The sequence below is a fragment of the Oncorhynchus keta genome, chromosome 5 (assembly GCF_023373465.1).
Source record: "Oncorhynchus keta strain PuntledgeMale-10-30-2019 chromosome 5, Oket_V2, whole genome shotgun sequence".
NCBI classification, from domain to species: domain Eukaryota; kingdom Metazoa; phylum Chordata; class Actinopteri; order Salmoniformes; family Salmonidae; genus Oncorhynchus; species Oncorhynchus keta.
In genome coordinates this window covers 3613635-3627794 of record NC_068425.1, presented here as the reverse complement: position 1 = coordinate 3627794, position 14160 = coordinate 3613635, and positions in this window count along the sequence as shown.

Sequence of the window (14160 nt, the reverse complement as noted above, 5' to 3'; positions counted from 1 at the left end):
CTTGTTCGCTCTATTTATTGTTCCAAACGGAATACACCAGTGAAATCCACCCTCACAGAGCGTAGCCAATCACCTTTAGAAATTCAACAGGAACTATGCGGATCATTTGATGACGATCCCACTCCTCCAGAGTGAATGTAACATTGTGTGTTCTCATGAATTCTTGATAATCGTATAGTTGGCCATCATTGTTCAATAATTGTTTAATCCAAATAATGTTGTTGTCAAACCAGTCTTGGAAAAATAAATACTTGTTTTTGTGTTTTAAGTCATTCTTATTCCATATTGTATACTTATGTTCTTTGTCAGAAGATTTTGGAGAGTGAGTTAAATCTTAAAGAGAAGACTACTAATGTTAATCTGAGAGACTATGATATTATGTTTTTTGATATGGACCCTGATTTAACTTTCATTGTTCATTTATTTATCTTTTATGGAAGATTCTTTATCCATGAAATGAAGTGGGCAGAGAACAAACCCCTCTTCACATTATTTAAGATGGAATTTAAATATAATTTTGAAATTATCAGTAAATGTAAAAACAAAAAAGCAAGATTCACCATAAAGAGACTCATATCTCCCTCACTAACTTTAAACATTACATTTACATTACATTTAAGTCATTTAGCAGACGCTCTTATCCAGAGCGACTTACAAATTGGACCTTCATAGGATGCCACATTTCCAACAAGTCAGTTTGTCAAATTTCTGCCCTGCTAGAGCTGCCCCGGTCAACTGTAACTGATGTTATTGTGGAGTGGAAACGTCTAGGAGCAACAATGGCTCAGCCTCAAAATGGTAAGCCACACAAGCTCACAGAACGGGACTGCCAAGTGCTGAAGCTGCCTCAGCACAAGAACTATCAGTAAACAGCTCACCCTTTTTCTGAAGCTGCCTCATTCCCATACTGTTTTTATAGCTTTTATGGCCGAACAGCCGCACACAAGCCTAAGATCCCCATGTGTAATGCCAAGCGTCGGCTGGAGTGGTGTAAAGCTCGCCACCATTGGACTCTGGAGCAGTGGGAAAACGTTCTCTGGAGTGATGAATCGCGCTTCACCATCTAGCAGTCCAACGGACAAATCTGGGTTTGGCGGATTCGAGTGGAGGAATAATGGTCTAGGTCTGTTTTGCATTGTTCGGGCTAGGCTTCTTAGTTCCAGTGAAGTGAAATCTTAACGCGACAACATACAATGGCATTCTAGACGATTCAGTGCTTTCAACTTCCTGGAAACAGTTTGGGGAAGGCCCTTGTCATGCTGAAACAGGAAATGCCCCCATGCACAAAGCGAGGTCCATATAGAAATGGTTTGTCGAGATCGGTGTGAAAGATCTTCACTGGCCTGCACAGAGTCCTGACCTCAACCCTATCGAACACCTTTGGGATGAATTGGTCTGAAATGAGAACTTGTTCTCAACTGGCTTACCTATGATATTAAGGTTTTGAAACTTGAAAATGGACGCCTGGTTAAATAAAGGTTCGATTGCCAGGCCTAATCGCCCAACATCAGTGCCCGACCTAACTAATGGTCTTGTGGCTGGAAGGAAGCAAATCCATACAGCAATGTTTCAACATCTATTGGAAAGCATTCCCAGAAGAGTGGAGGCTGTTATAGCTGCATAGGTGGGGACGAGCAGGTGTCCACATACTCTTGGACACATCAGATGATGGAAACATCAGCTGTCAGAGCAGGTCACATATCATTGCACCTATACATAGCCAAATCAAAATCAAATAGCAAACGCCCACCGATTAGCAGCACTGTTACACTCAACTGAACGACTTGATTAGTGTAGTGTTAGCTAGCTACATAGCTGTCTTTGCTGTCTTCGTATCCTAGATAATTGTGTAGTTTAGAGTGTGTAGTCTTAGAGTGATTATCTTAATTTACCGAGGTTAGCTAGCCAGCTATTTGTCGTCTTTAACGTAGAAGACTCTGCTAGCTAGCTAACAGCTAACAGCTAGCCAACGTCTACTGAATAGAACTCAACAACCCGGTCGCATTCACAGGTAGTATCACATTTTCATTTCATTTCATTACAGTACAACGGTTTGATTTGTTTGATCGTAGCTAGCTACATAGCTAGCTACATAGCCGTCTTTGTATCAAAGATAATTGTGTAGTCTAGAGCGATTTTCTAGGTTAGCTAGCCAGCTATTGTTGTTCTTTAACGCAACGTAACGTAAACAACACTGCTAGCTAGCCAGCTAGCCCCGAATAGCAGCACTGCAGAAACTATTACACTCAACGGAACGACTTGATTAGTGTAGTGTCAACAACGCAGCCACTGCCAGCTAGCCTACTTCAGCAGTACTGTATCATTTTAATCATTTTAGTCAATAAGATTCTTGCTACGTAAGCTTAACATTCTGAACATTCGAGACGTGTAGTCCACTTGTCATTCCAATCTCCTTTGCATTAGCGTAGCCTCTTCTGTAGCCTGTCAACTATGTGTCTGTCTATCCCTGTTCTCTCCTCTCTGCACAGACCATACAAACGCTCCACACCGCGTGGCCGCGGCCACCCTAATCTGGTGGTCCCAGCGCGCACGACCCACGTGGGAGTTCCAGGTCTCCGGTAGCCTCTGGAACTGCCGATCTGCGGCCAACAAGGCAGAGTTCATCTCAGCCTATGCCTCCCTCCAGTCCTCGACTTCTTGGCACTGACGGAAACATGGATCACCACAGACAACACTGCTACTCCTACTGCTCTCTCTTCGTCCGCCCACGTGTTCTCGCACACCCCGAGAGCTTCTGGTCAGCGGGTGGTGGCACCGGGATCCTCATCTCTCCCAAGTGGTCATTCTCTTTTCTCCCCTTACCCATCTGTCTATCGCCTCCTTTGAATTCCATGCTGTCACAGTTACCAGCCCTTTCAAGCTTAACATCCTTATCATTTATCGCCCTCCAGGTTCCTCGGAGAGTTCATCAATGAGCTTGATACCTTGATAAGCTCCTTTCCTGAGGACGGCTCACCTCTCACAGTGCTGGGCGACTTTAACCTCCCCCACGTCTACCTTTGACTCATTCCTCTCTGCCTCCTTCTTTCCACTCCTCTCCTCTTTTGACCTCACCTCTCACCTTCCCCCCTACTCACAAGGCAGGCAATACGCTCGACCTCATCTTTACTAGATGCTGTTCTTCCACTAACCTCATTGCAACTCCTCCAAGTCTCCGACCACTACCTTGTATCCTTTTCCTCTCGCTCTCATCTAACACCTCCCACACTGCCCCTACTGGATGGTATCGCGCCGTCCCAACCTTCGCTCTCTCCCCCGCTACTCTCTCCTCTTCCATCCTATCATCTCTTCCCTCTGCTCAAACCTTCTCCAACCTATCTCCTGATTCTGCCTCCTCAACCCTCCTCTCCTCCCTTTCTGCATCCTTTGACTCTCTATGTCCCCTATCCTCCAGGCCGGCTCGGTCCTCCCCTCCCGCCCCCCGTGGCTCGACGACTCATTGCGAGCTCACAGAACAGGGCTCCGGGCAGCCGAGCGGAAATGAAGGAAAATCGCCTCCCCTGCGGACCTGGCATCCTTTCACTCCCTCCTCTCTACATTTTCCTCCTCTGTCTCTGCTGCTAAAGCCATTTTCTACCACTCTAAATTCCAAGCATCTGCCTCTAACCCTAGGGAAGCTCTTTGCCACCTTCTCCTCCCTCCTGAATCCTCCTCCCCTCTCCCCCTCCTCCCTCTCTGCAGATGACTTCTGGCAACCACTTTGAAAAGAAGGTCGACGACATCCGATCCTCGTTTGCTAAGTCAAACGGCACCGCTGGTTCTGCTCACACTGCCCTACCCTGTGCTCTGACCTCTTTCTCCCTCTCTCTCCAGATGAAATCTTGCGTCTTTTGACGGCCGGCCGCCCAACAACCTGCCCGCTTGACCCTATCCTCCTCTCTTCTCCAGACCATTTCCGGAGACCTTCTCCTTACCTCACCTCGCTCATCAACTCATCCCTGACCGCTGGCTACGCCCCTTCCGTCTTCAAGAGTGCGAGAGTTGCACCCTTTCTGAAAAAACCTACACGCGATCCCTCCGATGTCAACAACTACAGACCAGTATCCCTTCTTTCTTTTCTCTCCAAAACTCTTGAACGTGCCGTCCTTGGCCAACTCTCCCGCTATCTCTCTCTGAATGACCTTCTCGATCCTAATCAGTCAGGTTTCAAGACTAGTCATTCAACTGAGACTGCTCTTCTCTGTATCACGGAGGCGCTCCGCACCGCTAAAGCTAACTCTCTCTCCTCTGCTCTCATCCTTCTAGACCTATCGGCTGCCTTCGATACTGTGAACCATCAGATCCTCCTCTCCACCCTCTCCGAGTTGGGCATCTCCCGGCGCGGCCCACGCTTGGATTGCGTCCTACCTGACAGGTCGCTCCTACCAGGTGGCGTGGCGAGAATCTGTCTCCTCACCACGCGCTCTCACCACTGGTGTCCCCAGGGCTCTGTTCTAGGCCCTCTCCTATTCTCGCTATACACCAAGTCACTTGGCTCTGTCATAACCTCACATGGTCTCTCCTATCATTGCTATGCAGACGACACACAATTAATCTTCTCCTTTCCCCTTCTGATGACCAGGTGGCGAATCGCATCTCTGCATGTCTGGCAGACATATCAGTGTGGATGACGGATCACCACCTCAAGCTGAACCTCGGCAAGACGGAGCTGCTCTTCCTCCCGGGAAGGACTGCCCGTTCCATGATCTCGCCATCACGGTTGACAACTCCATTGTGTCCTCCTCCCAGAGCGCTAAGAACCTTGGTGTGATCCTGGACAACACCCTGTCGTTCTCAACTAACATCAAGGCGGTGGCCCGTTCCTGTAGGTTCATGCTCTACAACATCCGCAGAGTACGACCCTGCTCACACAGGAAGCGGCGCAGGTCCTAATCCAGGCACTTGTCATCTCCCGTCTGGATTACTGCAACTCGCTGTTGGCTGGGCTCCCTGCCTGTGCCATTAAACCCTACAACTCATCCAGAACGCCGCAGCCCGTCTGGTGTTCAACCTTCCCAAGTTCTCTCACGTCACCCCGCTCCTCCGCTCTCTCCACTGGCTTCCAGTTGAAGCTCGCATCCGCTACAAGACCATGGTGCTTGCCTACGGAGCTGTGAGGGAACGGCACCTCAGTACCTCCAGGCTCTGATCAGGCCCTACACCCAAACAAGGGCACTGTGTTCATCCACCTCTGGCCTGCTCGCCTCCCTACCACTGAGGAAGTACAGTTCCCGCTCAGCCCAGTCAAAACTGTTCGCTGCTCTGGCCCCCAATGGTGGAACAAACTCCTCACGACGCCAGGACAGCGGAGTCAATCACCACCTTCCGGAGACACCTGAAACCTGAAACCCCACCTCTTTAAGGAATACCTAGGATAGGATAAAGTAATCCTTCTCACCCCCTTAAAAGATTTAGATGCACTATTGTAAAGTGGCTGTTCCACTGGATGTAATAAGGTGAATGCACCAATTTGTAAGTCGCTCTGGATAAGAGCGTCTGCTAAATGACTTAAATGTAATGTAAATGTAAATCTATGGATATAGCAGCCTATAGCCTAATTCTGTCTGTCAAACAGGTAGAGCTACCTCTTGTTTCTTAAATATGAAGTAATAGGCTCCAACACAAAGCCCTCTTGTTGTTAGTAAAGTCTAATTAAATGAAGACGGTTTAAATGAATTATTCATATTCCAATTTGCCAATGTTCTGCACCATCAGCTGTCCATTTCCAAATGATTGTGCCGTGACTGCTGCTTCAAGTTTCTGCACCACAATGTAAGTAACTCAAATCTGGCTTATTGTGATGTCAATAACTTGGATAAATACATCATAGGAAAGAAACATATTGTTTTTCTTCAAATCAATTATAGTCGTAGCAAGCTATCATAGTTGACCTCCGGTCCTCAAATTGCTCTCCTTTTCAAACTGAACAGAACATAGGCTATAGCCTAGTCTACGCGCAAGATGTTGCATTTTTTGGACAAGGCCTTATAATCAAAAATTATTTTCTGAGGAATTCTTTGACTCTCCTCCTGAACTGCCACTGTAGGCCTACACAGCACAGCATTGGTTAGGCAGCAAAAACCCGGGTTTTGATCAGCAAGGGCAGAGCAGGCCTCAGGGTTGGAATATCCGTTGCAGTGTGTAATGCAGTCTAGTTTTATTTACGCTATCCCAGCAGCTATCTTAGAAATATAACTTTTCTCTGTGCTTCTCTGAGGGTGCACTTTGTAGCCTATAGTCTATGAATCATTTGATTGAGACCACGCTAAATAACCTTTAGGCACACATCATATTTCACGGCCAGCAGAGAATCAGGTGGAATCGGGCATCGATGTATAGCCTAATAAGCAACTGATTCTAAAACACTGAGAAATATTCAAATTTCATCAATTACAAATTACATGACCCTCCCCTACATTCCTCCAGGTACCCACCCTGTATATTTTTGTCCATCTCATAGCGTTACAATTTTATCGTGCAAACTAAGAATGTTCTTAAGTTAAAGTTATAAACAGAAGTGATAGTAATACTATAAATGATTAACCATTACAGAATTCTTCTGAAGGGTGACACAGCGTTTTAGTCTGTACTCTTTCCCCCTCCCCTCTATTCCTATTTGTCTCCCTCCTTCCCACTCTTTCTCCTGTCATAACCTCCCTTTGGTTGTACTACAGTATGGACTGACTCAGGCTCTGCCCTGGCTGTATTTCTGCCTTGTCATTGTGACTCAGCATTCTGGAGTCTCAAGCAGAGACAGAAGAGGAAGCAAGATGTTCCACTCCCTCAATGGTTCTGTTTAAATGGAAGTCAGGGACTAAGCAGACCGCTATCGCATTGGTGTCTATGGAGTAACCCCCTTCAGCAGACAGTGGTAAATGGCCTGAGTGAACTTCCTCCATTTATCCACCATCTTTAGCCTGAAAGCCATTCTTTTCGCTATCACCGTGACAATGGTGGAAGGAGACTAGGTCTCATGACTATTGAAACAGACTTGAATGGTGATGAGGGCGAAAACGTGTTGAGACCAGGAAAAAGGGAAGAAGGAGAGAACAGCAGTAATATACTATGTAACTTACTTAGGCATTTTAAGCAAATAGCTGTAATATGGTTGTTTCTGATGAATGTTGGAGGGGAAATACACCAACTTTCCTGATCATTTGGCCAATATACCCCAATCACAACTCAAGTAACAATATTTTTCAATATTACTTTAAACTGTTGGTTTAACTAACAGTTTAGAAAATCACCACCAAACCCCTTAGTTTTTCACACTCAATAGTTTCCTGTGTGTATCAAGAATGATCCACCTCATATAGGACATCCAGCCAAATTAACACAACTGCGGGAAGCATTTGATTCAACATGGGCCAGCATCCCTGTAGAATGTTTCGACACCTTGTAGAGTCCTTGTCCCAATGAATTGAGGATGTTCTGAGGGGAAAGGGGCGTTTGCAACTCAATATCAGGAAGTTGTTCTAAATGTTTTATACCCTCAGTGTACATATACAGTGCCGTACAACAGTATTTTCCACCATTCTGATTTTCCCTATTTTTACATTTCCAGGTCCTGAGGCATCAAAGCATCTCCAATCCATCATACTACCACCACCATGCTTGACCGTTGGTATGAGGTTCTTACTGTGGAATGCAGTGTTTGGTTTTCGCCAGGCATAATGGGACCCATCGGTTGTATAGGAATAATAGGCTGAATATTCTGTTATGAATAAAAGCATTGTTGGTCTACCTGGAAACAGAGAGGCTAATTACTTTGGACTTTTTAGACTAATTTTATTACTCCAAAATGAATGAAAATAAAATTATGCTGACAACATCTAAAATATAATTTTACTTTTAAGAAATGAGCCCAATACCATATCAGTCCATATTATCAGGCAGGTGTGTTATTTAGCAATAAGCATGATAACCTGTTGCATGGGGTTGCCCATCTACATTTACCCCAGTGTGCTAATCATTAGCTAGATCATGAACTCAAAACATTATCTTGTTGTTAGCAACATGGGCTATTGCTGACTTGACTGTCCCTAACTTTCCTCTGGTACTCAGCCAAGGATGTATGAACACTGAATAATGTAAGCCTATCTGTTACAACAGAATTATGTTGTATGTTGTTGTCTCTTTATGTAGTGTTGTGTTTCTCGTTGTGATGTGTGTTTTGTCAAATATTTGTATTTCATTTAGCCCCGTCCCTTCCAGAGACCTTGCCTTTGTAGACTGTCATTGTAAATAAGAATTTGTTCTTAACTGGCTTGACTAGTCAAATGAAGGTTAAACAAAAAATAAAATAAAATAAAATACATTTAGCCCTCTGAAGGCGATTACCATTTTTCAATTGGTTGTTCAGAACAGTACCGTGTCCATTGAAATCAATGCTGCCCACTGTTCCGTCTTACAGAACGAAACCATAGTTAATGCTAATACTTGGCAATATCATGGTGAGATTGACTAATAGAAGCTCTCTATTGCTGTATACATATACCCCTGTAACACATAAACCAAGCTGTTTCTAAAAACTCAGGTTTTAAAATGATGCAGTTCACTTATTTTTAAGAGCAGAAATAAATGTAAGATTAATGGGAAGCTGGGATCTTCCTCTTAACAGTGGCCATCAAAGCTGCTTTCAAAGTGTGGTGGTATTTGTAGGATTGGGATGAATCCCTCCATTTAGTGCATTTCGGAAATAATTCAGACCCCTTGACTTTTCCACATTTTGTTGCAACCTTATTCTAAAATGGATACAACACATGTTTCCCCTCATAAATCTACACCCAATACGACCTAATGACAAAGTGAAAACAGGTTTTCAGAAATTTTTGCAAAAACGATAAATACCTTATTTACAGAAGTATACAGAGCCTTTGCTGTGAGACTCGAAATTGAGCTCAGGTGTTTCCATTGATCATCCTTGAGATATTTCTACAACTTGATTGGAGTCCACCTGTGGTACATTCAATAGATTGGACGTGATTTGGAAAGGCACACACACCTGTCTATATAAGGTCCCACAGTTGCCAGTGCATGTCAGAGCAAAAAACAAGCCATGAGGTCCAAGGAATTATTTGTCGAGCTCCGAGACAGGATTTTGTTGAGGCACAGATCTAGGGAAGTGTACCAAAAATGTCTTCAGAATTGTAGATCCCCAAGAACACAGTGGCCTCCATCATTCAAAAATGGAACCCTAACCCAAACTGAGCAATCGGAGAAGATGGGCCTTGGTTTGGGAGGTGACCAAGAACCCAACGTTCACTCTGACAGAGCTCTAGAGTTCCTCTGTGTAGATGGGGAACCTTCCAGAAGTACAACCATCTCTGCAGCACTCCACCAATCAGGACTTTATGGTAGAGTGGCCAGATTGAAGACACTCCTCAGTAAAAGTCACATGACAGCCCACTTGGATTTGACCAAAAGGCATCTAAAGACTCAGAACAGTTTACTCTTTTTTTACATGTATTTTTTTATTATTTATTGAATATTCGAAATATACAATGAATACAATGAATGAGTTATTGCAGTGAAGCAGCTCAATAACTACATCATACCAGTCATCCAACAGATCCCCATTCAGAGCGACACACAGAAGCATCCAGGGTCAATGCCCTGCTCAAGGGCATGTTGACCGATCTACCACCAGGCCAAAAACATTAACCCGAATCCTCCAAGAGCCCCCCACATTTCCCCAATAGCTGTCCCTCTCAAACAATCGAGACCCCTCCCAAAGTACCCCCCAGGAACCCGACAACAACCAATTGATTGAACTAAAGAGAAAAAAGGAAAAGACAGAAGAAAACAGCAGACAACAATGCATAAATATATCATAAATAAATGTAAGTTAAAGGACATCAAGGACAACTAAAATCATAACAGCAATGCCAACTGTATGTTTGTGTGTACAAACACCTGCACTCCATCAGCCTCAGGCAAACCGGCATTAGTTGTAAAACACTGCCACTTAGTGTCATTCAAATGAAGGGAGTGGCTCACCCGCACAGCAGTCTCTGCAGAGCTTGCAAAAGCTGATCAGGGGGCTGAATCTTGTACTGATCCACCTGAGGCTGCAGCTGGGCCAGGCAAGAGGAGGAGATGCCAATTCTGCCCACCAAAGAAGGACTGTAGAACAAATAGTATGTGCTGATTAAATTCAGTCTTTCTGCTGTGTGAAGAGGGAATACCCAGATATTCACAAAGTTTGTGACACATGACAGGTTGTTCCTTTGGCAGTGATTACAGCCTCAAGTCTTCTTGGGTGTGACGCTACAAGCTTTGCACAGCTGTATTTGGGGTGTTTCTCGAAATCTTCTCTGCAGATCCTCTCAAGCTCTGTCGGGTTGGATGGGGAACGTCACTGCACAGCTATTTTCAGGTCTCCAGAGATGTTAGATCGGGTTCGGGTCTGGGCTCTGGCTTGGCCACTCAAGGACACTCAAGGACATTCAGATACTTCAGATACTTGTCCCGAAGCCACTAAGTCTTTATAACACACACACAAACAAGTTCAAATCTTAAACTACGCCTTTCTCAGACAGTCAGTGTTTTTCCACTATACAGACACATTGTTTCTTTAATCTGCAACATGTTTCATAATTTTCTGCAAGCCTAACAGTTTCTCCTCCACAGGTGGAGACAGAATGTCCTGTAAGGAACACAGTAGTACTACTTGTCTGTCGATAGCTTCTCTTATCATTTGTTTCCCACTTGCACCCTGCTTACATACTAAAAAGAGCAAAAGGTCCTTGTTCTAATTCGGACTAAAATTACACCCATCATCAGATTATAGTTTTATGATTCTAATAAATTTCATACAATGATATGGTTTCAGGGTGGAATATTTTAATCGTTACCTTTAAGCATATAATTCCCTTATCATTAACCCGTGTCCCTGCTTTTTCTTAGCTCTGTTTTGCTTGTCCTCCCGGTTTTGACCCTTGCCTGCCCTGACTGTGAACCCGCCTGCTCTGACCATACTGCCTGCCCTGACCTCGAGCCTGCCTGCCACTCTGTACCTCCTGGACTCTGACCTTGTTATGATATTTTTGCCTGTCCATGACCAATATCTTGCCTGCCCCTTGGATACTAATAAATATCAGGGACTCGAAAAATCTGCCTCCCGTGTCTGCATCTAGGTCTCACCATGTGCCCTTAAACTGAGAGTCCTTTAGGTGCCTTTTGAGAAACTCCAAGGCTAAAACTAAAGCTAAAACTCAAAGGATGTCAAGTGCCTTTTACTGAGAAGCTGCTTCCATCTGGCCACTCTACCATAAAGGCTTGATTGATGGAGTGCTGCAGAGATGGTTGTCCTTCTGGGAGGTTTTCCCATCTCTACAGAGTAACTAACCCCTTAAGATTGATTTAGTTGTTGTTGTCAATATTCTGAACAAATATTGTAATCACTGTTCTGCAACATATGCTTCAACAATTAATGTATTTGCTGTGCCAGACCTAAGGGATAATGTTAGCTTTATAATTGTTATTTCATGTTCAAAATCTAGAAACCATGCCAGATTGCTAGCTAAATTAGCCCTGGAGCATTTAATATGGCAATAAAACAAAACAAAAATGTTTGGAGATGTGTATTACACATTTATGAATAATCTAATGTTAGCATTAAATAATCAAGGACTTTAAACACTTGTTGGACAATAATTGTACAAATGAAATGCATTTTATGGTGTCAGACGAAATTGACCATATGCACTTAGTTGCATTTAATGAAAAAATAGGAGGTTGTTCCTTTACATGGTGTTAATAGCTAATACTTTTGTGTGTCAAAAAATAATCTTCACATTTAGTTAAAATTAAGATAAATATTATTAGAAAAAAGTCGATTGTCCCATCTTTTAAGAATCCCTGAGCTTTAAAACAGCAAAAATTCTCTCTGCCCCATGGCAAAAAATCCATAGCTTGTAGCTACACTAAATATGATATAACCAAAGATTGTTGTTATCCAGCATTGCTGGACGTTACAGGTAAGCCTAATCAAAACACTGCAATAGACTCTACAACTAACCTGGTATTGGCAGTACTCTTTTTGTTCCCAATTCTGGAAACCAGTTCTCCTAAACATGTCCATTTCCAGTTGCAAGTGGTTCCAGAAATACCAGAGAAAACGCAGATAGATAGTAAATAAAAATGTTTTTCTGAGTTTTCTCTGGTGTTTGTGCATTTGCCTGTTGCCTTTTCTTTGTGCACTTGCCTGTTTCCTTTTCTTTGCAGGTTTTTGCCTTACACAATCTAGTGCAGGAGTATTCAATTTACCCTACGAGGTCGGGGACATCTCCCTAAAACTGGGACATTTCCAGGGACAGCTCCAACCGGGGACAGGCCACCAAAAACGGGGACGTCTGGTCACCCTACTTTAGTTGAGCTTACTAGCGCTTCGCCTGTCTACCGGAAGCTGTTGCTTTGCAACCTCTTGCTAGCTTGTTAGCATAACAAATGACAAGCTCGACATCATACGATTTCAGATGTGTTGGAAAATTCAATCTGGAGTGCCAGAGTACGCTCTGGGCATTCGTAAATTCAGAGCGTTGTCAGATTGTCCGTTTGTAAATTCAAAGCGTTTCGCCCTGGGAGCGTTCAGAGCCCACACTGGACGCGCTGGCCGAGGAGTAGAGTTGATCCGAGCGTTTTGACCTCACAACGGAAATTAAGCACCCAAGCTAACTGGCTATCTTTTGCTAGCTTGCTAGCTACTTCCAGACACAAATGAGAGAACACCTCACTCTGACCATTTTACTCACCCTAGCAGAGCTGGTTATGCTGTTTTCATGTTATCCAGAGCATTGGTGACTGTAACTGTGTTTCTGGCAACAATTTAATTATGCTTCTTTTGCAGACGTTTACTGATACGGTTATATTCAACGGGTGTTACGGTTGTAAAATGAATCAATTAATCTGTTCTTTGGCACACTCAGATGAGAGTGCTCTGAAATCGAGTAGATAGCCAGAGTGAATTAACAATGTTCATTGAGAACGCACAATGACTATACCGCTAGCTAAGCCTGATGTATAAATAGCCAACTAAATTTGTGTTTGGTAGCTAGCTAACATAATGGTACATACTGCTGCAATGATATGCTACGCGTTTCGTATGATAGCGTAGCAAAGAAACTTAACTTATTTGTCATAAGTAGTTAGAGCACTGAAAATTGTATCCGCTCTCGTCTCACCTTCGGCACCATATTTTCTGCCATTTTCTTAAAATGTTATGAAGCCACGCCTGTTGTCTGAAGAATTGCATTATGGGCCCTGAAAGCACGGAAATAATGTCCACTGCTTGAAAACTTCGTATTTTGGATAATCTGCATACTTCCTATATCCATACAATGACCAGTAAACATACGATATACTATATACACTTATATACACTTACTATATACACTATATACTATATACACTTACATCACAAGTAGTATGGTTAGATGTATGTAGCTACTGATTTTGTGTAGTTATTTCTAGGCTATTGTAATCAACTTTGATATACCATTTGACAACAACAATATGTAATTTGAAAACGAAAGGTGTATCATCAAATACCATTTCTACAAAAGCCAGCCTTTCTTTCTCTGTCCACTACTGTATTCCCATACCTCATACTGAAAATTGAATTTATGTTTTTTTTTTAATGTGATAAACCTGAAGTTTTTCTTTTGACTGCATTCTGAAAAGGTCAATAATTAAGCTTCATGTGTTATTGAAACATGTGCTCTGGAGAGAATGAAACAGAAGTTTACAGACCTGTGTCTCAAAGTTCAATTCCTTATATATCCTAAATCAAACATAGACACAGACTATTTCTCAATTAGCCAAACATTAGAATGGATTTTCCAAGTCTTCCCATTGTATTCTAAGGATATAACAAACACACACATTTTTCAACAATAACCGCTGTTGTTCGACCTGCACTGTAGCATTGCTTTTGGCTGATACTACTGCTTTAGATGTGATGCATGTGGCATTCCCGAAACTTTGAGAAAAAATATGTTTAGTTGTGTGTGCTGTTCACACGAATACCTGCCCCTCTCATTGGCTAGAATGGTCCCACCTGATCTTGCCTGTCTTCATTCGTTGAGCACATGTTTCCATTGTTAGAGTGGTCACTCCGCTCTCTTGTCAATATAAAAAGTAATCTTTGCTTTAGGGGAT